This window comes from Trachypithecus francoisi, unplaced genomic scaffold (assembly GCF_009764315.1).
Source record: "Trachypithecus francoisi isolate TF-2019V2 unplaced genomic scaffold, Tfra_2.0 Lachesis_group4, whole genome shotgun sequence".
NCBI lineage: Eukaryota > Metazoa > Chordata > Mammalia > Primates > Cercopithecidae > Trachypithecus > Trachypithecus francoisi.
Window position 1 is genome coordinate 140,310,719 of NW_022681469.1, and position 27,689 is coordinate 140,338,407.

General features: G+C 40.1%; 1 long non-coding RNA gene across 1 annotated transcript; it reads right to left on the bottom strand.

The window, feature by feature from the left end:
* Positions 1-4,896: 4,896 nt before the first annotated feature.
* On the bottom strand, positions 4,897-22,205 carry LOC117073667. The gene is made up of 3 exons (XR_004433313.1): positions 22,096-22,205; positions 5,583-5,628; positions 4,897-4,927 (listed from the first exon to the last, which is right to left on the bottom strand). It is a non-coding gene; the product is annotated as an uncharacterized LOC117073667 (long non-coding RNA).
* Between the last annotated feature and the right edge of the window lie 5,484 nt (positions 22,206-27,689).

Here is a 27,689-nt window from a genome sequence, read left to right on the forward strand (position 1 = left end):
TCTCAAAAAAAAAAAAAAAAACAAAAGACAAAAATAAAAACAAATTCATATGTTGAAATTGTAACCCCCAAGGTGATGATATTAGGAAGTGGGACCTTTGGAGGTGATTAGGTCATGAAGGAGAGACCTCATGAATGGAATCAATCCCTTTATAAAAGCACTCGCCCCTTCCACCTTGTCAGGACACAGTGAGAAGGTCCTGTCTATGAGCCAGGAAGAGAGCCCTTGCCAGACACCAAATCCACTGGTGCCTTGGTCTTGAACTTTCTAGCCTCAAGAACCATGGGAAATAAATTGTCATTGTTTAGAGGCCACCTGGTTTGTAATATTTGGTTGTAACAGCCAAAATAGACAAGACAAAATTCTTCCCCAGATATGGTCCCTTGCCAAGGTTTCTTGCCTCCATGGATAGCACTCCCATGCACCTGTTGCACAAGTCATAGTTTCAGAGTCATACTGGACATCATCCATCCATCCTGTGTTCAAGTACACTTGACTTCCATCCTAAATATCTCTCAAATCCATTTGTCTTACTTTACCTCCACTACCAGATCCTGGTCTATGTAGCTATCATCTTCAACCTCCATGTCCTTAATTGCCAAAAGCACCCTCTCCGCCTGCCTGCTCCTTAGAGCACCTCCCCAATCCAGTCTCCACAAGTGACGATTGTGGTCTTTAAAAGCTATAAACTTGTCTCAGAAAGCCCTCAGCCATACACATGTAACATATATTCACATGTGCCCACAGCCATAAAATCATGTTTCCTAGTGTAATTTCCAAAAGTCTGGTATTACTTTTCATAGGCTCACCTTAGGTACTAATTGCATGGTTTAGAATGATTATCCCTCTCTAGATTATCTAGTTTATACCCATCACACAGACTGTGATTAAATAAATTAAAAGGTATGTTCCTTCAGGCACGATGGCTTAAGAATGATGATGTAATTTTTAAATTTAACTTCTGTTTCGATCTGCTGACTGGACCACGGTTTGTGTTCTAAGTTGAAAACTTTTTTGGAGTAAACACTCTGATGGTAGCAATACTTCCCCACTTCCAGATCAGAAAGGTTCCAAGGGGTGCCTTAACCCTGGCATTGTTGTGGTCTGCACTGGAGGGTGTCTGTTGCGTCTGGCCTGCTCACCTGGTAGAGTAATTAGGGAGGCGTTTGCATGGCTTGTTCTTTGTTAAATCACTCAGTAGAACTGGCAGCATCTGGAGCTGTACCATGGAATATTTAGACAGCAGGTCTTTGGACCAGAACTTTGATATGTAAATGATTTCCAATCATTTGCTCTCCCGAGACCTGTTGGTTGTCTTGACTAAGATCCACGATGCAGAAACCAAAATGAGAAGCCCTGAATGTTCTGGTTGGGGATTCTCATGTGAGTCATTGTCAGAGTTCTGGAAAAGAAATTATATTTGTTTCTCTTTCTAGAAAGCCAAGGAGCATCCCAATTTTAAAATTTTCTCTTTCTTTTTTTTTTTTGATTTTCACATTTTTTCCCCTAAATCTTGCCCACACAGAGTTGGGGTCGAAGTTGTGAGGCCTGGCTGGGGTGGGAGCCCTGCTGACCCCTAATTCACATTTTCCTATGTATTTGCCCCTCACCTGAAAGAGCTCAATTCTCAGGGAAGTTTTGTTCTTGTTAACTTGCTCTCACCCAACTTCTGGGCAGAATTTACTTTGTGTATGCTCACATAATCATCGGGGAGAGTAGTTCTCCACTCCTCAGGACTAGGAACAAAACCTAAACAGGGCTTAGCATGACATCGAACTGGGGTTACGAGATACTGACTTGCAAGATGCAAGATAACACTCCCCAGCAGCACTGAAGATCATGTGTCTCCAGGCTGAAACCAGTCTGTGTGTCTGGAACCCACTCTGACGAGGCTACTGCATCTGTTGCTTGGGCATTTCCCAAGGCCTGTGGATTGAGCCATCTCAGGAGTGTGAAGAGGGTGGAACAAAAGTCATGAGGAATTGGTTGGTGATTGAATGGTGAGGAGCTAGAAGTAGTGGTCCTGGATGCAGGTACCCTGTCTGTTTCTTGGTGGCAAGGTGACCCCAGGAAAGAAACTCTTACTGGACCCTTATGCTTTCATCTTTAGAGCAGGATGAAGATACCTACTTACAGATTTACAGTGACGCAGCAGCTGGGATGATGTGAAGCACTACAATGATTAATACTGGGGCATATTTACTGTGAGGAGGTGGGAGATGCCGGAAGAAAAGGGGGTCCTTAATGAGCAATCCTGGAGCAGGGAGGGCAAGGATGTGGACGAGGGCTGGTGGAATCCCCCAAACTCTGCAGTGGGATTGAAGATGCCAGCTCTTCATGGGGCTGAGAGATCCTCAAGGCAATGTGTCTCTTTCCCCATCTTTACAGACAAAGCGTGTGAAGTCAATAGGGATAAAATGAGTAATCCAAGGTCATAAAGCGAGAGAGCTGTTCTAGGACAAGCACTTGGTGCTCATGTCAGGCTCTCTCTGCCACATCTTGAGAATACGTGGCTCCTTTGTGAGTAAATGCTTTAGTGTGATGAAGGAAATAGAAGAGACGTAGTGAAATGTTTTCATGCTTTGTATTTGCACTCTTGATTATCTCATTAATTCTCCGTGACAGGTTTTGCTAGCCGTGCATTTTGTCTTGGTGTTTCGTTTTTAAAGGCTATTATTATTTCCGTGATTCATCCTAACAATGGTGGTTATTTCTAGAGAGTCAGGAATTTTAGTCTCAGTGTTTTAACATCTTCATCTCTAATACTTAGAGAAAGTCTTTGACCTAAAATGTATCATTGTAATTGACATGAAATAATAACGTGATGCCAAGTCCCAGAACGCTTCCTGGAAGACAGCATCTGTGGAAATGTTCAACGGGATGAATGCTGGGAGGATACATGAGCCCACGTGTGCATGGAGTTGTACTATGTGTGTGTAAACTTGCACCATGAGAATCAGGAAGCCTACATTTGGGGAGAGGAGGAAAAAAAGGGAAGAGGAGACAATGGAGCAAAACTGGTTCGATGGTAAGATATCCTCAGGGCTAACCTACCACTTTTTTACAAAATCTGTGTAAGTAATTAAATGGATTGAAATAAATGAACTTTTGTTGTGTCAGGGAGGACAAAAACTGTTTCCTCTACCCTTTTAGGTTCAGTAACCAGGATCTTGAAAATTAAAGAATAAAAGACAAATTAATTGGAGGAAAAAAGCTTATTTTATATGCATATAGATGGGCTCACAGAAATGAAATGGAAACTCAAAGAGGCATTCTCAGAGGGTTACATACAATTTTAACAAAGAGTAATGCGTTTGTGGAAAAGTCACATAATGAATGAAAAAGGTTTTGAGCTTCCAGGTGTGGTGAATGGTGGGAGGGTATTAGGGAATTAATGAAAGATAAGCATTATTTTTTATAAGATTTGTTATGTAGACTCCTCTTGGTGGTGTTGCTGTACTGACAATAGCCTAGAGTTATCTCTCATCAGGAGTCATTCTGTCCTTCCAGGGGAGAAGGGTACCTTCACAAAGGGAAATATATGTCCTGACTTTAGGCGAATGAGAGAAGGCGGTGTTTTTCAGTCCAGAAGGCAGTCCTTAGAGATTTCTAGATGTTAGGTTTGAAGCATATGTAGATGTGGAGGGAGGGAGGCAGTGCATGTTTCCTGATTTGCGGTTTAAATGACTTGAAATAGTATATACATTAGTGTTCCAGTCATAGAATATCACTAAAGCATCTAGCTTCAGCTTGCAGGGCTTCTTCACATAGTCTCAATAAGGATCGGGGCAGTCAGGTTTTAGTTCTCAGTGGTGCCAAGTGAGGAAGATGAGAGAAAAATTAGAAATGTTAATTACTGACAAAATGCACAGAAAGGCAAGATTCAGTTTACAAAGAGTTAAAAATAGTTCAAAGACAGTGAACACTTACAAGGGTGGATAATAGTTTTCCATTTAAATATAAATTTCTCTCTGCAGTCATCTGCATTCCTGTCAAAAAGAATCAAAATAAGACTATTTTTGTTTGCAAAATAAGTCTAGTCTCATTAAACTTGGCCTGATTATTTACATAAGTGCAGCAAGAATGGTAATGGACCATATAGGCTCTTTTTAAAGTTTGCATTTATGGAACTTTTAATGACTCGCAGATTGGACTTTTAACAACTTCTTAAGACTAGGAAGCCAAGCCAAGAACTCATCATCAGATTTTTCCTGCAATATTTATAGATTTGGGTGAATTTTCCTCTTCTCAAAATTCCTAAAGTATTCTAAAATTCCTGGAGCTGTCAGGAAGTGACTTTCTTTACTCATCTGTAAATCTGGGAACCTGTAGGCCAGGTAGCAGGCCAATATCTCAAGAGGGCTTTGTACGTATAAAGTTAAACACAGGCCCTTAAAACTATCAAGCCATATGTAATTCTATGTACATCAGTTACAAATATTTCACTCAAAGCCTAGGTAATATAATCAATGTGTCATTTTACATCTGTTTCCTTTTACAAGGAGAATAGATTCATCAGTAGGAAGAAAAAGATAAATGGTTCATTACTTAAATTAGTCTGTGGTGGGTTTCCAACAACAACAAAATAAATAATGGTAACAGTAAAAAAAGGTTCATTACTGTTTATGAAAGTGTAACCTATTAAATGACTGTAAGTCAGATAGCTTAAGAGAAAAGAGAAAAAGGGGTTTCTCAAATATGGAAAACAAAATGTTAAAAGAATAACCAGGGTTTTAGACAAAAAGCCATATAATCATTCACTTCAGTTAATTCAGTCCCATGTAATTAATTCTTACTCTGATTGATCTTGGGTTAGTGGTTTGATTAATCTATTAGCTTCTTCATGGAGTGATGTAAATCCTTCTTTGTTTCTTTCTTTTCTTTCTCTTTTTTTTTTTCAAATGAAGCACCTTGCCTTGACCTGTAGCTGATGGCAGTACGTTTCCATAAAGCATCAGAGTAAGAAAAAACAACTGTCTGTGAATGATAAAGGACTGAAAAATACCTGTTAAATATTTGATGAATGTTTGTTTTAACATACTTGGCAAAGGAATTTGATTATTTCTGTGGCATGCAACATTTTAAGGTAGCTTAACTTATGACTGATAACATTGTACCAGGATATATTATGGTCAGCAAAGACAATGAAAAATTTCTAGAAATTTCATAGAATGTCTGAAACACTAATATTAATATACCTACACAAATACAACACAAGAAGGCTAAACATCACTTCATAATTATGTCTTATTTGACAATGCTTCTTAGATAGTTTAAAGTATCAAATAAACCTAATTAGTTTAACACCTCCCTTTTTATAAAGTGAGAGAATAAATCCCTTGAGTTTTGCAGAAGTCCTCTGGGAAATTCCAAAGTCAGCTTGAGGTTAAAAAAAAAAAAAAAGGTTTTACTTAGCATTTGATTTTGGGAAAGATGTCGAAATATCAAAATGTGGAACACTTGATTCAATAGGATCACAGATCAGCATGAAACAATACTTAGTTATCTGTTCTGTCAGAGACAATAGAAGCTCTCAAGGGCAAATACAGGTTACACGATTATTAAACAAACAAACCCCTTACCTCTTTCAATATTGAGTGGGCTTGGTTTTCTTACATAATCAAATACCTGAAAAAAGGAACACAAAGTAAAGAAAATTATTTTAATAAGACACAGAATGCTTATTTCCTAAGTAAATTACTCAAGTAAAGAAAAGCCTTTACAATCCCTTATTAAGAATAGACCATTAATCTAAGAAAACTTTACATTTTTAGCAGAAAAGAATAATCAAACTCTAGTTTTTCATTTGTACACTATGTATATTAAAACCCATTCAAAAATCTTATAATAGATTTAATTTAATTTTAGCTTTCTTGACCATATGAGATATGAGACAAGGTTCTCTTTCTTGTTCTGTTTTCCCCAGGCACTTTAACACTTTCTATATTCTTTCAGACTTTCGTCATTTAATTTCTTCTCTCTCAATCTGCAACAACCTATATACAACATTATACTACTTTAGGAAAACACATTCCCTTCACAGAAACACATGCTTCGTATCTTTTACCTTTTCTTATCAAGTTTCCCTACATACTTTGTGCATACAACTCTTTCTTTTTTACCTTTATTATTCCTGGTAGTTAATTTACGTAAATTGATTATAATTCCTAACCCTTAGTAATAGTTTCCAGTGAAAATGAAGTTAGCAGTTATGAACTGTCATATATTAACATTTTGTAGTATATTAGCAAATTTATGAAGATATCACTTTACAGTTTATAGAGGCATATGCTTTCTTATAGTACAGTTGTTCCAGATTGCAAAAAGAACATGTTTATTAACAGATGCAAGTATCTTTAGTCTCTTTGTAAAAATAAGAGGCCAAAATTTGACAAAACTTACATTCAGCAATGAATGCTTCAGTATTTTAACTTATTTCGGAATGATCTAGATATTCAATGACTATCATTTAATGTAACTTAGTATAACTTTAAAGTTTCAAGTTATCAAAAAATTTCTCAAAGTATTTTTAAACAGACCTATTATAAAACATAATTATTGTTGTAAATTTTATTTATAAACTTGTTTCCCACTCACAGCTATTTAATTCACTTGTTCCTAATTATGCTTGAATTGCTCATTAAAATTTCATGAGACATTTTATAAAGATAACCTTCTTCTAAAGTTATTTCCTGGTTAACTATTTTAATAGCACTCATATGTAATAAAGAGGCATAAATCACAGCACAAAGAACCAGAAGTTAAATATCTGCACCACCCTTTTTACTGCCATCTTTGACATATATATATATGTATAATGCAATGTATTTTTATTGTGTATTTTGTTTTTAGGTTTATAATTTTAAGTATATAATCTTCAAGTTAAGAAATATGTATTTGACTAGTACATCCAGGTGGAATAAATCTTGTTGGCTCACTAAAAACCGTATGTTTTCAGAGTTGCCGGCATTAAATCATTAAATATGACACAGACACATTAGTCTCATTTGCCAAAGATTATTCCAGATCATGTGAACTTGAATATTATTTGGGTTAGTTTACCTATTTTTAAGTTTTAGGAATACTTTAATTTATGTAAGTGCATATGTTTTTTTACGCCAATTAAAGTAGAAAAGTTTTTATTTGACAATACCATCTGGAGGTAGAAAACACTACATATACAGAACATGCACACATAGGCATACATAAAAATACAGATAGATGCAAAGAGATATCATATTTTACATTCTAAAAATTTAGTCATGAGTCACGCAAACATAGTAATACAAAATTTACTATTTAATAATTATTTTAAATAATGGGATCTGAATTATGTTTCAGGCAGATGGAACAAGTTAAGGTTACCTTCTTAGTGAGGGCTAAAACCTTTCACTACTCTTTGTAGAGAAGGTTTTTAAGATTTTCTTTCTTTTCTTTTTTTTTTTTTTTGAGACGGAGTCTCGCTCTGTCGTCCAGGCTGGAGTGCAGTGGCCGGATCTCAGCTCACTGCAAGCTCCGCCTCCCAGGTTTACGCCATTCTCCTGCCTCAGCTTCCGGAGTAGCTGGGACTACAGGCGCCCGCCACCTCACCCGGCTAGTTTTTTGTGTTTTTTTAGTAGAGACGGGGTTTCACTGTGTTAGCTAGGGTGGTCTCGATCTCCTGACCTCGTGATCCGCCCGTCTCGGCCTCCCAAAGTGCTGGGATTACAGGCTTGAGCCACCGCGCCCGGCCGGTTTTTAAGATTTTCATTGGCCCTGTTACATAATCTCATGGAGGCTGTGGTCAAAGGAGAGAAAAAAGTACGTAAGCTTTCTCTACAAAGGAATGTTGGGGCATATTTGCCTATTATCAGAGGTGTAGTGTAATTACTACTTAGTTTTTCTTTTTCTTTCTTATGTATAGGGCAGTCCAGTGAATTCTTGGTAATGAGATTTTAGCACCAAGGACTTTGCATGGGAAGACCCTGAGCTGCTGGAGTTTGATTAGAGAGTCTTGCTGCCTTTCTTCCGGCCTTTGGCAAAGCTGCTTTCTGGTTATCAGTATTTACATCGGTAAGTTGTATACTCTGCACTGACCCGAGTGGCTTTTCAATTCTTAATTTTGTTCCAAGTCTGACTTCAATCTCCCAATCTTGTCAAAAGATTTTTTGAGCCAGTCATAACATTATCCTGTCCTTTTTTTTTTTACTTTTAATTTGATCCTGTCACAAGTACAATGCCTAGAGTGGTGCAGTTGCTCTAGGTGAGAGCTCTTCAAAAACCCCTTTAGATATACAAGTCTGAATCTTCAAAGGTGTACATATTCTACTGCAACTCTAAACCAATGAGTTTTTTTATCAAAAAAATATTTTTTTAGTAGTGGTACTATATTGTATTCAGATTATCTTCTTTTTAAAATAATTTTAACTTTTATTTTAGATTTGGGGGGTGTATGTGCAGGTTTGTTGTGTGATGCTGTAGTTTGAGGTAAGACTGAGCCCATTACCCAGGTAGTGAGCTTAGTACCCAATAGGTAATATTTACAACCCTCGTCTCCCTCTGTCTCCCTCTAGTAGTCCCCACTGTCTGTTGTTGTCATCTTTATGTCCAGGAGTACACAATGTTTAGCTCTCACCTATAAGTGAGAACAAAAATGAGACTTTCTGTTCCTGTATTAGTTCACTTAGGATCATGGCCTTCAGATGCATTCATATTGCTGCAAAGGACATAATTCATTTTACGGCTGTGTAGTATTCCGTGGTTTATATGTACCACGTTTTCTTTATCCAATCCACTGTGGATATGCATCTACACTGATTGCATGTATTTACTATTGTGAATAGTACTACAATGAACATACACACACATGTATCCTCTTGGTAGAACAATTTATTTTCTTTTGGATATGTACCCAGTCATGGGATTGCTGGATCAAATGGTAGCTCTGTTTTAAGTTCCTTGAGAAATCTCAATAAACCTTTTTATGACTTAAATCCAATATGCCTTTTGTGACTTAACCATGGACATAAGAGGCATCTCCAAACAGGGTGCAAAAGACATAGCCCATATGACCCAAAGTTACTCCCAAAGATAGTCAAAGAAAGCAAAGACTCTCATTGCGACAGGCAGTAAGAATGTTATTTTTGAAAACTTGCATCTCTGGTCTCCCACAAAAGTCAGATGCCTCCAATTACAAATCTAATAATCTGTGATACTAGGTAGGCAATACTGAAAACTTTCTAAGTACCACAAGACAATGAAGGGGAGATAATAAAGAGATAATAAGGGATCCTATGGGCTGAAACATTTTATTTAGACAAATTCCCTCAAGAATCAACATGATTGGCAATTGAGTGTCTTAGTTCCCCAATCTGGTGCCTGGCAACCTGCAAACACAGGCCTGACACCTGTAACCCCTTCCAGGCCGAAAAACCAGAGAGAAAGCACTGTTCCTGGATGTAGGCCAAACACTGAAAGTACAAAATAAGACAAGAGGAAGATTTTGTCCTATGATTCTCCTCTTTATGATAAATGACATGAAAGACAGAGACAGAGGAAAACAATGGATACTCCTAAAAGGGAAAAGATCAATAGCCAATGCACACTTAAAACCAAATTTATGAGAGTCACAATCAAAGAAACAAATTCACTAATCCAAAACCAGATTATCAGGATAAAAAGATTTGTTTCTTATGCATATGGGGCGGGGGTGCTCATAGAAACAAAATGAAAGTCACACAGGGTGGGCAGATCTGGAATCTCATATACCATTTTAACAAAAGGTGGAGGAACTACAAGACAAAAGGTGGAGGAACTACAAGATAATAGGTGGAGGAACTACAAGACAAAGGAGAGCATTTTGAGCCTCTAGGAGTGGTGGATTGTGGGAAGGTAAATATATGGGGAACTAATGGACAATACATGTTACTTTAGGGAAGTTTGTTATGTACATTCCGCTCTGAGCCATCTCTGGGCTGCTAAGAGTCTAAAGTCATCTCTGGTGATTAAGAGTCATTCTATCCCTCCTGGTATGAGACAGAGGAGAAGATACCTTTGCAGAAGGACATCTATACTCTGCTTTTAGGCAAATGGGGGAGAATAGAGAACTTTATCTGCAGGCTGCTGTTTCTCAATTGCCTTCAGCTCAAAACCATCCTTATGCTAACTTGGCATGTTTTGGGGTATGGTTCTTTGAAAACCAGTCACTGTAGCTGGAAACCAGACTTTAAAAACACCAGGTATCTCCTAAAACCAAGGAGTCTTTGTTCTCATAAAAATGCATGCTTCCCACACCCCATGACTCAAGCCAAAACCGGGATGAATGTTTTAAAGTAGTAAACACATGATGACAGTTCTAAGTCCTTTCTGATTTTCCAGAATCCAGCATCAGTTTCTATGGTGACATTTAAGAATGTTACTCGTGTAAGTATCAAGTCCTTGTTTTGTAAATTGTATTATGGCCTTTCCCACCCATATATTTCACTTTTTAAAATAAACGTAAACAAGTTTACTCTTGTAAAATACAAAATTAATTATCATTATTTTTAAACATCCATATATCTTCAAGGTACAGTGTAACTACTCTATGCATATACATTTATTATATTTGATCATTTGTGTACATTTTTATAACAGATGCTCTCAAAAAGGAAACACAATGGTACATTACAACAATACTTAATCTATTTATAAAGTATTGAGAAATATAATACCCTATACTCTTACAAGGTTTTATAAAGCAATTTAATTCTAAATTAGAAGGGGAAAGCTTTTTATTAGAAAGCATCCATTTTTGTGATAGGCACAATTCTAAAGCATGTTATTCCTTTAATTTCTAGAAGAACTTAATGAAGTCAGTTCCATTCAATCTATGTACTCTATTTAATTTTAGTTAAGAAAATAAGAGGTCCCATGCCCACTCATTGCCCAGGCCACACAGGGAAATACAGCTAGGAACTAGAATTCAGTGTATCCCATATCTCTTGACTTCATGTTCTTTCTACCACATTTGTCTGCCTCTATATTGCCCTACAGTTATGCCCAGCTAAATCAAGAGAGAATTTACAACTAGATTATTAGATGCATAATCTACTTGGTCAGTTAAATGAATTGAATATGTGCTGTTTACTTAGGTAATGTTTCCTCATTTTAATAACACAGAAAGATATTCTGGATTATGTAGATAAAATATCTATATTCAGTATAGCCTTGCAATTTTAAAGACCAAATTTTTGCTTCTGTTTAAGATTACTTTGTTGCCAGGTAGTATTCACTTAATTAGAATCAACCATTTAAGAAGAGAAGGGGTAGAATCATAGAAGCTCTTCCAAGTGCATTTTAAATAAGGGTGGGATTATATTCAGATTAAAAAAACTCAATTTTTAAAGAGCAAGATCAAAATTACATTTGTTTGGCTGGTTTTTTATTTTGTAAATTGATGAAGTTGGGTAGGAGGATATGAGCTATAAGCATACATTGTTTTTAGGGGTTTGTTTGTTCTACTTTTTTAAAATAAATGATTGCAGATTTACTATATATGTCCATTCTCATGCTTCTAATAAAGACTTAGCCGAGACTGGGTAATTTATAAAGAATAGAGGTTTAATTGATTCACAGTTCCACATGGCTAGGGAGGCCTCAGATCACAGTGGAGGTGAAGGAGGAGCAAAGTCACGTTTTACATGGCAGCAGGCAAGAAAGCATGTGCAGGGGAACTCCCCTTTATAAATCCATCAGATCTCATGAGATGTATTCACTATAACGAGAACAGCACATGAAAGACCAGCCTCCATAATTCAATTACCACCCACATGTGGGAATTGTGGGAGCTACAATTCAAGATGAGATTTGAGTGGGGACACAGCCAAACCATATCACTAACTTCATGGAAAGTGGCCATGATAGTACAAAGGGATCACAGGTACCCTTCACCCAGTTCCCCCCACTGATGACATCTTACATAACTAGATTACAGTATCAAAACCAGTAGATGACATTGGAGCAATCCATAGAGTTTTTCAGATTCCACCAGTTTTGTGTGCACTCATGTCTGTGTGCACTGATAGTTCTATAAAGTTTCATCACACATGTAGATTTATGTAACCACCGCTACCATCAAGGTACAGAACTGTTCCATCACTACGAAGATCTCCTGCATGCCATCTTGGTGGATGTTCCATGGGTGCTTAAAAAGGATGCATATTCTACCATTTGTTGGGTGTAGTGTTCTATAAATATCAATTAGATTCTGTGGGTTGACATTGCTGTTAAGTTAAAATTATCCAATCTAAAATTCCAATAATGCAGAAACTGAAACATTTTGGTCTAATATATCAGTTGGCTTTCTCTGGTTAATAAAGCAGGAAGAATCTGTGGCTTTTAACCAGAACAATTTGTTTCTTGTGCATCTGGGGGCTTCGGTTCTTCTAAGTTTGTCATGGCTGGGCTCACCCATAGCTCTGGCGATCAACTGAGGGTTGGCTGAGCTAGGCTAAGTTCAGCTTGGACTGGCTCTGCTGCACGTGTCTCTCATCCTATTCCTGAAACCAGTGGGCCACCATGGGTATATGCTGCTCCTGGTGATTGCAGAACAGAATCAGGAACTCTCTGCTGGAGAAAGTGTTTTCAGCAGGTTGCTTTTCCGTAGATTCAAAAGAGTGTCATTCTTCTTTCAACTGCAGTATCTTTTTGTCATAATTTTTCATCATTACAGAAAAGGCTCTGGGTTTGTTTAGTACTGGGTTATAGCCCCATGGGAGCTGAGCGGTGGGCCAGCCCTATTTTTGGACTGGTGAAGGTGTCCACTCAAAGCCTATCTGTGCCTTCCCTCTGCCTGATGGGGCAGGAAAAATTGAGTCAGGATGCTAAAATTTCCTAGTACCTCAGTAGGATCCAATTCTTCCTAGGTCACAGATACAAGAGGGTACCCTTGTTGGCCCCCTCTCCTGCCTCATCCTCCAATACCTTCATGAATAGCCTAATTTATTAATAGTCTGAAGCTTCATTTTCACCCTCTTTGAAGTTCTTCAAATTGGGTCGACATGCACTTTATCTGGCAGGGATTCTTTACTGTTCCTGGCATGTGAGTGGCTTGTTCCAAGCATTGTTTTAAGATTTTCTATATTGTGTATTCTGTTGTTCATCTCAATGTCAGTCTCAGAAGAGGGTAAGTAGAGAAACACATGTTACTACTTCTATCTTGCCAGGAATTCTTGACCTTTTCAGTAGAAAGCATCGTGGGAAAACATACAGAGTGGAACACAGGTAACATGCTCAGAAGAGTGATGAATAACTCCCAGAATTCTGTCAAAGTTCTCCTGTCATTTGCACAAGTCTGTTCTACAACCTGGAGAAGAATCTCCCTCTCAGGTCCCCCTTGTCTTCTACAGCAGGTGAGTTATTGCAGCATCCATGTACATCTAGCTCACCATGCTCTGGCTGTAGTGTTTATTAGCCTCGTTATGTTTGTATCAACCCTACACTCCCTGAAGATTCAATTCCAGTGGAAGTTTCTGTATGAAGTTGTCTACCTCCCTTCCCACTGACAAGAATAAAATCTAGGGAGATGGCTGGGAAAAGTCTGTTCCCTGCTACCAATAATATCTGGGTATTCCTTCATTCTTCCCTTTTAAGATCGGGATGTGAGAAGCTCTCACTTTTTTTTCCCACAAGATAGAACCAGATGATAGATACTTGAGGGCCCAGTTGACCATTTTGGAACAGCTTTTGGCATTCCTGTCATGCAGAAATTGGACTTCTAACCCAAAGACAAAACAATACTCTGCCTAAGAAGTATAAATAAGTAATGTTTCATGTGTTTATTGCCAACATTTCAAGTGCTTAGGCAGAATTAGGCATTTTCCTTTACTTTTTATTTTTATTTTTGTTTGTTTGTTTGTTTTTTTGAGACGGAGTCTTGCTCTGTCGCCAAGGCTGGAGTGCAGTGGTGTAATCTTGGCTCACTGCAAGCTCTGCCTCCCAGGTTCATGTCATTCTCCTGCCTCAGCCTCCTGAGTAGTTGGGACTATAGGCACCCACCACTACGCCCAGTTAATTTTTTGTATTTTTTTTAGTAGAGACGGGATTTCACCATGTTGGCCAGGATGGTCTCCATCTCCTGATCTCATGATCCACCTGCCTCGGCCTCCCAAAGTGCTGGGATTACAGGCATAAGCCACCGTGCCCGGCCTCTTTTGTTCTTTTTATACCTGTCAGTTAGTTTTTTTTCTATTCATTGCAGATAATATTGTTGGCTTGTTAATTCGAGCATTATTTTCAGAGTTGTTTAAATGAAGAGGAAACCTTGTGTTATAAGGCAAATCCCGATGTATATAATATCAGCATAAAAGTACATTTGTAATCTGTCAAATTCAGTGCTTTTTAACCTGTTTTCCTCATTATATACATCTTATATACATACATAAATGCATACATATATATACATAAATACATGAATATATGTGTATTTCCCTGAATAGACATAAAAGCATATCTTCAGTATATATTCTAGAATGAGAGAAAAATTAAGGGTAGAAGATACCTTAGCACTCACGTGAGGGAAAAACAGAGGTCCCCAGAAATGAATTGTTTTTCCCAGGGTCACAAGGACTCATGGCAGACCCCAAATTAGCAGCCTGGCCTCCTTGTGTCTGTTCCATGTAGGATGTGGCACAGCTCTACTGGGAGATGTGCAAATTGGTACCACCACTTTGAAAAATGCTTTGGCATTCTCTGATAACGACAAATGTGTGCACACCCTCTGAGTCAGTTATTTTAATTCACATGTGTAATCAACAGGTTTGCAAATCCATATTCACCAAAAGACATTATAAGACCAGCTATGGTACACTAGCTCTCAGCTGCAAAGGAACCAATATCTGTCAACCATTAATGGATGAATATGTTTTGTTATATTCATTCAATGGAAAATAATAAACCTCTGCTTCACATGGTAACTTGTATGATTATCACAAATGTAATGTTCAGTGACAGAACCAAGCCGTATGATTCCATTTATTCAAGGCTCAAAAAGTCAGAAATGACTGTGTCAAAAAGTCAGTGACTCTGGAAAGTGTTGGCTTCTGAGGAGTCTGTAAGGGGTGGAGGTAACGCTAATGTTCTGTGTCCTAATCTGTCTGTGGAGAGCTGCTCACTTACGAGCTGTGCACTTTTTGAGAGGATATTATACTGCACATACATGTTTACAAATATAAATCCATACAAAGTATTCACTCTGAGGCTTTTGTCAATACTACCTCCCTTTCCATCTACAATGTTCCCATCTGTAAAATGGAACATATCAATGAGATGCACTCCCAAGACCTGTCCTGCTGGAACTTCCCCTGGTTCTCTGCTCAGTCTTGTTGCAGCACTTGGTGAGCTGGGTGAGTGCCCAGGAGTTGAGGGTTAGAAGAGGTGAAGGGTCACCTCTGGCAGCAGGTGAGCTGCCCTCAGTTTAGTGCTTGAATCTCTTTCCAGAGGTGGCCATTGGCTGGTGTTGGGAATTGCTGTGGAGTGGGCAGGCACTTCTTTATTTTGGAGAGAAGTCCGTTTCATTCCAGAACTGTTCTAATTGTTGAAAATTCATCACTTATCAACTTGGAATCTTTCAACCCCTCACCTGCTCTCTGAATTTATTACATCTGATTTCTGCCCTGCAGCAAAACAAAACCTGCTGTCTGCAGCCTGGCCAGAGTTGGACACAGGCAGCAGGTTTCCTGCCATGTCCTCTGAAGGGAAGGTGCTAGGATGGGTCAGTGGGACACCGACCTGCACGTTTTCTCCCAGACTGCATTTCTCGTCCTCATGCACTAGGTGCTGTCCCGCCGTGGGGTGGGCGTCCATGTGTCCAGAACATTTGGACTGTCTTCCTCCACCTGGACAGCACTGTCAGATGTCTGCCTACAGACACCCTCGCATTTCTCACGGTGCAGCAGAAGCTTCCCTCTGCCCCTTCCTGAAGTCACCTCACTCTCCCATGTCTGGCCACCTATCTCATCTTCGTCAAATCCACATGTGGAATGTAAACACAGGCCTGGGGTATGAGGATGGTGAGGAAAGCTTGTTATCTTGTGCCATGGATGGTATGGCTGTGCATACACGTTTGTATGTTCATATGTATGTGTGTATATATGTGCATATGTGTGCATGTGAGTGTGCATGTGTGCATGAGTGTGTGTACTTTTGTGTGTGTACATGTGTATGTGTGCATGTTTGTGTATGTGCATGTGCTTAAATGAAGCCCATGAGGCACCATTCATTTGTGTATCATCTTCCCTGGCATGTGCCCAGCACAGTACCTGACCCAGAGTTAAGCAGTAGTAAAGATCTGTGTGATTAAATCTAATACTGCACAGTGTGATTCATGTGGCCTGTGTCTCCCTATATTGGATTACAGAATCCATTAATTTTCATAGAAAAATTTACTGAGGGAGAAGAGCTGGTGTGTCTTGGCCCAGACTTTCCACCCACGGTGAACTGTGGATTTCTCTCTTCTCTCCCAGCCTTGGTTAGTCCCGCTGTCCTCAATGAGACTGTTTCCATGCTTCCCTTTAATTCCGTGCACTCAGTGGCTAAACACAAACTCTGGTACTATGATTGGAATCTTATCAAGATGTTGGTTACTGTGGTTATAAAAAGTAATATCTTAACGAAAATAAAAACAGGGAAGACAGAGCATGTAGTGCCTAGCTTTCTCTGGTTATATTTTTAGTCCAAAAGTTAGATGTCCTGGCTCTTGAGTTGGTTTCATGTGGCTGTAAGGAGAGGGTCAGTTAGGTTGTGATGTCTTTAGCCACAGAGACAGGTGCACATTTTGGGAATTATGTGGTCAGCCAGAACCACCTTCATAAAGCCTGGGAGGCTTTGTGTCTGAGCACCTTTTCCTGTTTACATCTCAGATGGGAATCTGAGTGAAGGGTTTGTTTTCTCCCTTTAATAACACATTATCAACTAGAAGGTTGTGCTGTTAAAAATACTGCTTTAAAAAAAAACACCTTTTAATTCTCCAAGGGTCCCTTCTGTGATGATTCTGTGTTCCTATGCAGTGGCCTGTTTAGGCTAGGAAAGCATGACCTGGCATTCAGGAGTCTGAAGAGTATTGACCACCTCTGGACTTGGAGCTTCCCTGAGGATCTGGTGCTACTGCTCCTCGAAAGGTCACTGTGAGTAGATTTAGTGTTTTGATAGCACAATTTATTTTAATTTAGAGAAGGCTTGCACCAAATCAGATTTTGGATCAGGGGATCTGACAGTTTAATTTATCCTGTGGAACATAGTTGTATTAGGCTGTTCTTGCTTTGCTCTGGAGAAATATCTGAGACTAAATCATTGATAAGAAGAGAGGTTTAATTGGCTCATGGTTCTTCAGGCTGTATAGGAAGCATAATGCCAGCATCTGCTGCTGGGGAGGCCTCAGGGAGCTTACAATTACCATAGAAGGTAAAGCAAAGGCAAAGCAGGAGAAAGCATATCACATGGTGAAAGCAGGAGCACAAGAGAGATGGGGAAGGTGCCACACACTTTCAAACCACCAGATCTCACTGACTATCATGAGGACCATACCAAAGGTGATGGTAATAATCCATTCTTGAGAAATCTGCCCCCAGGATCCCACCAGGCCCCACCTCCAACACTGGGGATTTCAGTTCAACATGAAATTTGGGTGGGGACACAGATCCAAACTATAACAACAGGCAAAGCAAAAACAAAAACAAAAACAGAAAAACAAACAACAACAACAACAACAACAACAAAACAGCTCTACTATAATTTGGGTCAATTGTAGAATCTGTTCCCGAAATAGCAACAGTGTAGAGTCGGGGGAAATATGATTTTGTTAATTGCATTGAACATAGGACTGTCAAAACTTCAGTTAGAATGTCAACATGAATGCAGAATGGCTCTTTGGATGCAAGTAAAATGGTCTAGAAGAGTCACTCAAGAAGGTAATGCCTGGCACATCATAACTTTCCTTTGGACTGCCACTCCCACTCTGCTTTTCTTGACTACCTCAGCATGGCCTTTCTCCTGCCAGAATGTGCCAGGCCCTCCCTGGAAAGCCTTCAGTGGCTCCCCATTGTTTCGGAATAAAATCCAGACTATTTCCTCAGCTCTACTCAGCCTGATCTCCTTCCTCTGTCCACTCTTCCCTCCACTGAACCTGCTGCATATTTTAGGTACAATACTGAGGTTTGCCGTTTCTTGAATCACACCTTTAACTTTCCCATCTCTGAGTGCTTTTATGTTTCTCAGTTCCAGAAAGTGCTTGTCCATCATCTACTACCACTGTTCCCATCCTAGCCCTCCAGATACTATTCCCACACCTTCTTTAACTTTGTGGTGGAACTCTGATTGGAATCATTCATGTCCACATCTGTTTGCCCAGCAGAAAGAGTCCCACATGCTACTTACTTAAAACAGTGGTTTTTATATCATCCACACCCAATAAATGTGAAGGACTTCAGGAAACACCCACAGTGACCTTTATGTTTCACATCACAGTTTACAAAATTGTTCTCACAGGAGCTGTGTGAATATAGTTTTATCCTCACTTCACTTGGTATGGTGACATGATGTTGCTCAAAATGCACATCTAAGTCTCTGGATTTCCAGGTTGACTGTACGTCTAGCTATTTTGTGTATCCTCAGACCCGGGTACAAGTCTGAGGTGACATGATGTTGCTCAAAATGCACATCTAGGTCTCTTGATTTCCAGGTTGCCTGTACACCTAGCTATTTTGTGTATCGCCAGACCTGGGTACAAGGGTGGTGCTGGCTTTTTGTTACCTTAATCTAAGGAGGTGTGAGGACACAGTGGTCCACACTGAGGAAGCTGATTGTTTCTACTTCCTTGGCTCTGCTAATCTCTGCAAACTGCAAACTGAGAGAACTGGCTGAAAGCCTCTAAGGAAATCACGGGTTAGAGAGTGATCTGGAAATAGCCTCTAGTTATGTTTTAACTCTGGACTGAATGACACCAAAATTAACTCAGGTAAGAAGAAGTCATTTTGAAAAGTCTCTGAAGAAGAATTCTGTAGTTTCTTTGAGTAAGATGAGTGACTTTTTTTCTAGTGAGAAAAGTATCAAATTCCATCTTAATTTCCTTACATCTAGCTTTATATATTTCAATTTGTATTTTTGTGCTTTTGATATTTTTGTTAGTCATTATTAATATTAAAGTTAAACTCATCCCAGAAATTCCTTATAATCCCTATATCTTAAAACAACTATTATTATCATCTTTCTCAGATAACCATATATTTCACACAATTGCGAAGGAGAAGCACACACCAGTTGTAACCTGTTTTCATCTAAATGATACAGTAGACATTTCTACATAGCTTTTGTAATTCTCTTTTCTGCCAAAATTGTAGCTAATTCTTCCCAGCAGGGTCCTCACTTCCTCCTCCTGGGGTGTTCCTGTGTTGCAGCACACATGACCATGCCTTGTATTTATTTATTTAGAGTGCTCTTCTCACTAGTCTGAAATTGGGAGCTTCTCCAGTGTCAGGACCAGAGCTTTCTCCCATTGCTGTCTATGTTTTACACTCGAGCTGTTCCATCATTAGGCTTCACAACAGATGCAATCCCTGGGCGCTTAAATCAAACTACCTTAACCTCTGAGCTCAGTGCTTGCCATCCAGGCCCCTTTTGTGCTGAGTGAAGGAATACAGGGCTTGGGGGTCGGGCGGACCTGTCTGTCATTTACAAGAGTCTCATAGCATGTCCTGTTATTTGAGCAATGATCATCTTTATATGGTGCCTTTAGGGTATGACTATATATAGGCATGTATTCATCCATGTGATGCTAAACAAGATGCAGGTACTTGCTAAAACACAAGCATGCACTTATGAGCAAATGAATGTACTCCAGTTTGATCAAGAAAACATCTGGAGGAAAAGAGGAAATTTAAAAATCATCACAATGTTTAGTCTACTTGTTGCCACACACCCTGACGTGGTCAGATGTGTTTTTCTGTTTGCGTGATTGTTTTGGCATGATGGAACTGAATTTGGAGGGACCCTCGGCTGTGGCTGTTGTCTTCAGCCTCACCGGGTTGCCTATCCTGGGCATCTTCAGCATGGAACTGACATGCTTTTCTCTGTGCTGGGCTGACCTTCACCGAGAGCTGCCCCTGCCTTCCTCCTATCAGAGGGAGGTGAAGGGCAGAAAGACACTGTGCCCTGCTGGCCAAGCCCCATGCCCAGTGCCTGATACTGGGGAGCCAACACTGCTCCCCAGTTGAGGCATTGTTGTTACTTAACTTTTAATCTGTGTATATTCATTGTGGAATAGGTCTATTTCGGATTTCACATAGATTCAATGAGTGACCGTTTGCCTTTTCCTCTTAAATGAAGAAAGAATTTTGATAAATAGGAATATTTTATTGGGAATAAGGGCAAACCTAACTAACTTCTGCCATATACAGAGACTACAGAGAGACAAGACACCTGCCTTCCGCCCACGGGTCCCGTGTTTCCCAGTCACTCCTGAGCTATAAAGGAAGCCAGCTGCATCCAGAAGCACAAAGGAGACTGATGCTAGACACCGTTAGCATGCTCTTTCCTTCAGCTGATGTGCTTCAGCTCCCCTAGTCTTCTGGGAACCTTTGAAAATATCCAACCTCTTGAATTCCCACCTCAGACATCACCTCATGCAGAAAGTCATTCCTGACAGTCTGTCAGAAAGCATTCAATCCTATTCTTCCTGTGTACCTCTGCACCAAGCCCACTTAGCTTGCTCTGATTTTCCATAGACTCTATTAATATGCAGCATATTATGACATTTACTTGTTTGTTTTACTTATGATGCACCACCCCCTCTCAGAAGATAAGTTTTAAGAATAAATATTTTTTTTTTGAGATGGAGTCTCACTCTGTTGCCCAGGCTGGAGTGTAGTGGCACAATCTCAGCTTACCGCAGCCTCCATCTCCTGGGTTCATGTAATTCTCACACCTCAGCCTCCCGAGTAGCTGGGATTACAGGCATGTGCCAACACGCCTGGTTAATTTTTATATTTTTAGTAGAGACGGAATTTCGCCATATTGGCCAGGCTGGTCTCAAACTCCTGACCTGAAGTGATCCACCCACCTTAGCCTTCCAAAGTGCTGAGATTATAGGTGTGAGCCACCGTGCTTGGCCAAGAAATCCATGTTTTTGTTGTTATTGGTTTATTGATGAATTACAAGTATCCAGAGTAGTGCTGGGCACATAGTAGCTGATTAAAAGTATCTGTGTAGTGAAGGCATCTACCATCACATCATAGATCAGCTCTGTGATTATTGATTGACATGCTTATTTCCTGAACTGCGGTGAAAGCTATGTGAGGACAAAGGTTGTGTTTTCTTCATTGTTGTATGTAGAGCACAGACTGCAGTACTGGGCACAAATTAGTGTTGATGAACATTCCAAAGATAAGTGAAAAATCAGAGTACTGTGCAAATCTGTGCAAATCAGAGTACTGATATTTTTTAAATAGCATGCCTGCAGGGACCAGGTAAACAATAGCAACAGCCCAGTAACGTGCAGGGAATGCAGCACCTCCTGAGTTTCTCAAACCATGGACAGGGGAGAGAGATGCCTCTTGGTACCCGGAAGCTGTTGAAGAAGGGCCCCTTACTGTGGACGTCTGCCCACCCAACCAGATTCTCAAGAGAAAATATGAGCTGCCACTGGTGTCCTGGGATACCGTTCCTCCCTTTCACCATTGCTGAGTTGTAAGGTAAGCCTTACTCCACACACACCACAAGGCACAACACTCCCCACTCAAGTCTCCATCTCATAGAGAGTTTGGTGAAGATCAAAAATGTAGCTGCCTCCCAGCCACTGGAGATTTACTTTCCGGAGAGGGTGATGCCTTATATCAGACAGCAAGGGTACCACTGTCACCTGGAGAGGGGAATGGTCTACATCAGAGCCAAGGGCACCCAGTCACCTGGGGAGAGTAATGGCTTGCCTCAGAGACCAAGAGTACACGCCTCTTCTAGAGGGAGTGGAGTGAAGCCTTGCATTCCAGAGCAGGAGCCTCCATCTCACCTGAGAACAGACTCTCCACCCCCATCCTATATCTACTGAATCAACATCTGCAGTTAACAAGGTCCTGGGGGTTTACATACCCACTGAAGTTGAAGTGCAAACCAGTTTAATGCAAGCTGTACCATGCAACACCTCTCACTGCTTCATCAGTTCAAACTAGCTAGCATCCAGGTTGAAGACTTCTCTTAGCTCTCAGGCGTGTACTTGGAAACATATGCATTGATATGCGGAAAACACAAGAACAACATTGACAGGGACACATAGGTGGCCGTGTAGGTATAAAGGAAACCATTCAAATGAGATCACTACCTGAAGTCACATTCCACACAAACCATAGAGCAGGGGTATTGTTTGTAATAGGGAGTGGTGAATGAGTTATATGTTCCTAGGATGGGCTAGGGAAAAATCCTTTCCTCTGTTTCAGTCAGGAGAAAAGGATGCGGATGTGGATTCCAAGTAGCTGAATAATTTGCTTGAAAGAATTGTGGTTGCAATCATCTAAATGGAAGGCTTAGGGCTAAAATGTACACCCATTTAAATATAAAAATTCCTGGGTTCCATTGCAGACCGACTAAATTAACATCACCATAGGTGGCCTAGGACTTTGTATTTCTAAGCAGTATTTCTGTGATTTTAATGTGCAGACTGGCATAGGAAACTGTAGTGAATTCCTATAATTTTGTGTGGCTTCAATATCCATTTTGAATATAGGTTTAACTTCCTTGTTACCCTTGACATGGTGTCTAGTTCTTCACTTTCTCCCAGTTCCTCAGTGTGGTTGACCTGGATATCTGCCCTATAAATCACCCCCTGGTGACCACTTTCCTATGAGACAGCTGGATGCAACCTACTTGACTTACCTCACTGACTCCCACACCCAGCATGGACCTCACAGGTGTGCCATAGTGACCATGTCTCAGTTGCAGTGTGACTCCACGGAGCTGATGCCTGCTGGCTCTAATCAATTAGAACACCCCTTAGGAAGCCTGCTTGGGTAATGTCCTGGACTCCAATAAACACTTTGGCCCATGGGCCCCTTATTCTCTCTCTTGCTCCCTATCCACTGTTTGAATGTCCGTTTCCCTGTTGGCTCCTCCTTTCCCACTGGCCCTGTGAAGCATGCTGCCTTCTTCTCTCTGGGATCTGTAAGAATCTGCTTCTTTGATTTCATGGATTTTGTTGAGTTGCCTCCTCTTTCTCACCTAATCCATAGACCAGCACATAACTTCTCTCCTGGGCAGGGCTTTCCTAGACATTGGCTATCTTAGTAGGAATAAACTGAACACAGGTCAGACATGATCCACAAGGGCATCTGCCAGTAAAAATCAGTTTCTGTGAAAGTGACAGCTGGTCACAGGTGACACTTAGGTATCAGCCTATCCACAAGGATAAAGAAGTATCTTATGACAGGCACACTGTAAACATCTATCACCAAATTCGTGAATCAGGGAAGTGCTAGAGTTTATTGCACTCATGTGAGAGAGACCTTAAGACTAAATTAGAAAGAAAACATAAAACAAAAAACAAAAAACACCACACACACAACAGAAGCACAAACACAGTCTCCCAGTTTGGCACCCACCCTTTGAGTGAGGTACCTGTATGACAACACAGTCAAGAACTTGGGCAGCCACTGTTTTCACAGTGCTGGTGACTTTCCAGGCTACATCCTCCTTTAGCAGTGCTTTGAAATGTCACGCAAAGTTACAACTTCTCAACTTTATTTTCCGTACATTAATAACGTCCTACCATTTAAGACCACCAGAACAATTCACATTCCACCTTCTTCCCTGCTTCATAGTTGTATATAAAGTTGCTTCCTTTCTCCACTAGAAAATGGGCCAAATTGAAAAATAATTAAAAAAGGAAACTTTTAATTTCAGAGTTAGTTTACATTACAGAAAGTTTGCAAAGAGAGTTCTTATATATTTCACACCCATTTGCCCCATTGTCAGCATCATATATATATATACACATATAAAACCACACCATATATATATTCATATATTTATATATATGAATTCATATATATATAGGGTATGGTTGTTTGTTACAATTAATGAATATTTTGGTAAGAGGATCTTTTTTTAAATCATGAATGGGTTTTGGATTTTATCAAGTGCTTTTCTGCATCAATTGATATAATAATATGATAATTTTTTAAAATTTAGCTTGTTGATGTGATGAATTAATTGACTTCGAAATGTTGAGCCAGCCTTGAATATATGGGATAAATCCCACTTGGTTGTGGTGTATAATTCTTTTGATAAACTGTTGGATTGATTTAAAGCTAATATTTTGTTTGAAGTTTTGCACCTATTCTCATAACAGATACTTGGTTTTAATTTTCTTTACTTGTAATGTCTTAATTTGATTTTGGCATTGGTGAAATTCTGGTATCATAGAATAAGTTATGAAGCACTCTCTCTGCTTCTATTTTGTGGAAGATATTGTGGAGAACTGGTATTGTTTGTTCCTTAAATGCTTGATAGGATTCGCCATTGAAAACACCTGTGCTGGTGTTTTTTTCTTTTTGTGGAAGGTTTTTAAACATGGATTCAATTAATGTGATAGATATATGTTAGTAGGTCACACTGATTGATAATACTATTCAGGTCATTTGATTTTCTGTTTTCTCAGTCTATCCATTGTTGAAAGATGGGTGTTGGAGTCTGCAATTATAGTAATGGATTTGTCTCTCCATATATACATAAGGTAACTTAGTGGAGCTCCTCACAGCACTGGTGCAATGATGTTTGCAGAGAAAGATCCTCTGTTTTGAGTCTGTGATTGGTTATGAGCCAGCCTCCAGAATCTGGGAGACTTGTTGAGAATCAGGATGCACATGCCCAAGAGAACTTCTCTGAAAAGTAGAGGGGAAAAAGCTGAGTACAAGTGGGGGCAGGGGAGGAGGGTGGGGACTCTATCTGGCAGAGTAAGACTTTGGAAGGAATATTGGTGGTGAAGAGTTTAGATGTGACACTCTGGGCCCCATGCAATGTGATGCCTCCTATAGAAATCATGGATTAAGTTAAATATAGAGAAGGAAAAGACTTCATTCTGTTCATATCTCATGAATCACAGAATCAAGGAAATAACTTGTTCACTTGATTTTGAGTCCTAGTTTCTTTGCAAAGCAACACTATGGCCTCACAATAACTATAACATTTGCCTCTAAATGAACACCTTTCCTGACTTACTTTCAAAGAACTCCTACAAATTAAAAAAAATGCTTAGAAAACAAATATTCAGATATCTTATAATGGCCAATACTGCAATAATACATGGTTCTAATTTTATTTTGTTTTGGATACAAATGTTCATAGCAGCTTTATTTGTAATAGTCAAAAACTGGAAACAACCCAAATGGCCATCAACAGGTCAATGAATAAACAAATTATGTCCTATCCATTTGATGGAATACTACTGAGCAATAAAAAGGAATTAACTATTGGTATATAATACAACATGAGTAAATCTCAAAGTAATTATGCTGAGTGAAAGACACCAGACCAAAAAATAAAGGAAAATTAATCCAAAGTGACAGAAAGCAAACCAGTGGTTGCCTGTGAAGGGCCAAGGGAAGGGGATTATGGAGGGGCACAAGCAAAGTTTTGGGGTGGTGACTGTTTACAATGAGAAGGGAAAGAATGCCAGTCCAGGATGTCAATTTGGGTGGCTCTAGAGAATTCTGAGCCCCTGTGGCCTATGGAGTGCAGGTTGCACCCGCTTTACTGTCCCAAGGACCTCTCTTGTGTCTGAGACCTAATCATTCAGCAGCCTTGAGAAGCGCAGGTAAATGCATTTCCAGATCCAACCCTGTCTTCAGTTGGAGTCACTCATGACAGTCACAAAACCAAGGCGGGAAGAGTTTGCCTCACTCTCTAGTGTGTTTCTCCTCTGTCTGCCAATTGTGGGATTTGAGAGCATGTGGGCTCCTGTTCCATTCATTTTAGTCCCAAATGCTGTTGCATCACACCAAAAGTAATGGCTGGGCTGCAGTGGAGCCGTTATCCTGGATTCTAGCCCCCACATCTCCTGACATTATGTTGTCTCAACATTCTTCCAAGTTCACAAATTAGAAGCTGAGGTCTAGGGAGACTAAGCCATGAGGCAATGCAGCTACTCATGCGTAGATCAATTTCTTCCAGTTCTAGTTAGTGTCTTTACATTCTAGGATTCAAGATTATACCTTATTTTTAGAAGGCAAGATAAGATCAGTTTTCACTGAAGCAATTTCACTTGGAGCTGCCAGCTCCCTTCCCTGCACTCTTGGTCTTGAATTCCAGCTCTTTAAACCTTGACCTGGATTTTGACCATGTTCTCATCCATCCTGACACTGATCCTGCTACTCTGCCTGCCTCTCTGACCTTGAACTTGCTTCCCACTTTGTCCTGAGCATTCCCAGCTGGCTCTCTAGTCTTCTTTCAGTTTACACATATACCTGCATTAATTCCTTATTTTATTTTATTTAGCAGCCTACTCTATGCCTGGCCTTATGTTAGAGCTACAAAAATGCACATGCCACAGCCCCAGAACTCAATCCTCGGGTTAAAGCACACACTGGCGGTAAGAGTCTCCCAGAGGCAGGTATCCCTAAAATGCTTAAAGATCAAGAAGCAGAGAGACATTGGCACTGTATAGAGTCACACGTGAGTCTTCACACTCAAACCCAAAGAGAAGAGTGTCTGAAGGAAACCGTGGGGGAAAGTACCTTAGAAAAAGGAGAGATTAGTCAAGCACTTGGAAGCATGGAAAGATTAGAATGCCTTTGGAGACATAAGCTCCAAGCCAAGTAGATAATCAAGTGTTTTCCCCTATAGATGAGGCATTTTGAGGACTAGCATTTCCTCCCTGTCGTTTGGTGGTACTTGAAGTAAATACACTCAGGATGAGCCTGTGTTGCATTCAATGCGATCAACTCAGGTGGAGTCACATTTACTTCTGCATCACATTTAATAGACCCCAACTACATGCAAATAGACCCAATGCCTCTGCCAAACCCCTTCTTCCCCTTCAGGGCTCACCCATACCTCCATCACTGCAAGGAGCCCCTGTGCTGTAAGCGCTGTTTTAAACATCCCTTCATGTTTAGACTGAGCTTCACATGGAACTATTTTCTAGGTCACAGCAAAGGGACTGAATATATACAAGACAGAATCTAAACTGAGCTCTCTCTATATATATACATATTTTTTAAACAGGGTCTCTCTCTGTCACCCAGGCTGGAATGCAGTGGTGAGATCTTGACTCACTGCAACCTCCGCCTCCTGGGCTCAAGAGATTCTCCCACCTCAGCCTCCTGTGTAGAGTAGCTAGGACTACAGGCATGCACCACCACGTTGGGCTAAGTTTTGTATTTTTAGTAGAGACAGGGATTCTCTATGTTACCCAGGCTAGTCTCAAACTTCTGACCTCAAGCCATCTGCCTGCCTCGGCCCTCTAAAGTGCTGAGATTACAGGCGCGTGCCCAGCGCTGGGTCTAAGCTATAAATTTCTAAATGTTTAATTGGACAAACTAACATGAAAGGACCCTCAGTTCAAAGTTGAGGGAGCTATAGCAGTGGCCCCCACAGCCAGAGTCCCAGGGCCTTCCCTCCAGTTCCTGCTCCCACCTTCTCAGTCAGTGGCATCCACTCCATGCTGTTGCGTATCCTGCTCCGGTCTCTCAGTC